Source organism: Parasteatoda tepidariorum, chromosome X2, assembly GCF_043381705.1.
Source record: "Parasteatoda tepidariorum isolate YZ-2023 chromosome X2, CAS_Ptep_4.0, whole genome shotgun sequence".
Lineage (NCBI taxonomy): Eukaryota > Metazoa > Arthropoda > Arachnida > Araneae > Theridiidae > Parasteatoda > Parasteatoda tepidariorum.
The window spans coordinates 42208689-42210973 of record NC_092215.1 but is presented as its reverse complement, the minus strand read 5'-3'; the positions used below and the strand labels follow the sequence as shown (position 1 = coordinate 42210973).

General features: G+C 25.9%; 1 protein-coding gene across 1 annotated transcript in view; it reads right to left on the bottom strand.

Annotated features, from left to right (window-relative positions):
* The window catches only part of LOC107447768 (CRISP/Allergen/PR-1), a 157340-nt gene extending 156041 nt beyond the window's left edge, over positions 1–1299 (bottom strand). The window contains exon 1 of the mRNA XM_016062772.4: positions 1149–1299. The gene's annotated coding sequence lies outside the window, so the exon portion shown is untranslated. The remainder of the gene's footprint in view (positions 1–1148) is intronic.
* Between the last annotated feature and the right edge of the window lie 986 nt (positions 1300–2285).

Below are 2285 nucleotides of genomic sequence, written 5' to 3'. Positions count from 1 at the left end.
TTTATTTGTAGGACAACACATAAAAATATATTTTATAGGACATCAGGTGATTTTGACAGAAACTGAAGATTAAGTTCTGTCATGTTCATTCAAGGATGTTATGTTCAAATTTAACAATATTATAAATGTTAATGAATATGTAATAATTATTATTTTTAAAATTTCATCCAGTTCAATGTTTAAAAATGTATATGGTTTCCTTTTGTTTAAACTCAAATGTTTTGAAATAAACATTCTTTTTAAGAAAAAATTCCTTAAAAAAAATTTATTTTTTAACGCTGAAAATTATTTTCAAACTAATATCTTTACATATCTTGATGTTTTTGTCTTTAAAAATGTCAACAATTAACTTTTTTAACAATTTTATATCAATATCTTACTAAAAACATGATTATTGAACTCAATTCCTATCGCTGCACAAAGTAGCCCCATTTGGGGGCTACTTTGTGCAAGGTATGTTTTGACTTATTATTCGTAAATATTACATACAAATAATACCAATATTGATCAAATTCACTCGTCTGAGTCCAGTTATGAATATAATATAGATAAATTTTGCTAAAGTTTGAATTAACATAGTTCTCTTACATGTCAAAGTTCAAAAACTGCGAAATCCTGCACAAAGTATTCAGATTTTGAGTCAGTTAGCTTCCATCTGAAGAATATTGTTCCAGTAGTTTAATAAAAAGAGAGATTGAAAGTTTAAATTATTGAATGATAATTTTTAGGCATATTTCATCTCATTTCATGAACTATTTAAGTTAATCAAATATGTGTATATAAATATATTTTACACCGTAATAATGCTCGTTTATTCAAAGAAAGTTTATCGCAAAAATATATATATATATATTTTCATAAATAATTTTTATGGTTTAGTTTAATAGTTGAAAAAATTTTGCAATTTTTTACATCGTTAAAACCAATGTAGTTTTAAATGAAAAAATCTTAACATTGAACGAAGTTAGACAAATTATTTAAGCCATAATTTTTTTTTAAAAAAGTTGTATTTTTAAATGTTACTTTTTCTAGATTATTCGACTAATTTCATACGAATTTCAGATATTTTTATTGAAACTAGGCAATTATGCTTCTTACAATTAAAAATGCATTGTCTTAAATCTTAATAAATAATTATAAATATATACCTTTGAGTGGCTGGCTAACTCGTGGATAAATGAGTTTCATAATAGTGAACAAACATAATTTGATCAACAGAAATAAAACTAAGGTGTCAAAAACTAGATTCCATGAGAGTAATTCTATAATAAAAATGCAACAAAAATATTTCAATTGAAATACTCTTCACCTAGCCTGGGAAACGTCAGTTCGATTTGTTACGCCTTTCAACTGGAAAAAGAATAGAAACTGTAACATAAGTATTCGTTTTCAGTATACTTTTGTTACATTCTCGTCAGAATTTTCCATGAACTATTTTCTATGTGAATAATCAAAAGAAAATTTAAAACGTAACAAATTATTTACTTTTCTTTACGTAAATTTTTCACTTTCTGTAAATTAAAAGCCAACTTATATTAAGCATGTGGTTGGATCATAGAAGATATTTCAAAATAATTGTTACCGGAAAAAGGTTTTTTATCAGCAAACAAATAATCCCTTCTTCAGATCAACATACATAAAATAGATACAAAACTACTACGAAATAAAACTATTATACGTCAGAATCAAAAGCAGCAATTTCTATAAGAGAAGAGCTAATACAAAAAATTTTCAAAATTTATAAAGACATTTAATTAAAAAAAACTAGTAAAGTGAAGCAGGGCTTATTTGCCGTTTAGGTACAAATAGCTCAATACATAAGATTTTTGAACAAAAACACATAGGAGTTAGAGCTAGAGGAAGAAAATACTTTAAAATAGTTGTTAGAGGAAAAAGTTTCTTATCAACAAAACAAATAATTTCTTCTTTCCTTCAAAATAATTCCTTCTTAATACATACATAAAAATAGATACAAAACTACTACTATATAAAACTGTTATACGTCAGAATCAAAAGGGGCAATTTCTATAAGAGAAGAACTATACAAAAATTTGCAAAATTTATAAAGACATTCAATTGAAAAAAACTAGTTAAGTAAAACAGGGCTTATTTGCCGTTTAGGTACAAATAGCTCAATACATAAGATTTTTGAACAAAAACACATAGGAGGTAGAGCTAGAAGAAATACGAAACTTCGATGACTGGACTCCTTCAACTCGGCTTTAAAAATAAGGGTATACTGAACTTGCGAGATCTGGCAAACCGCATGGAGAAATATTTTCGAG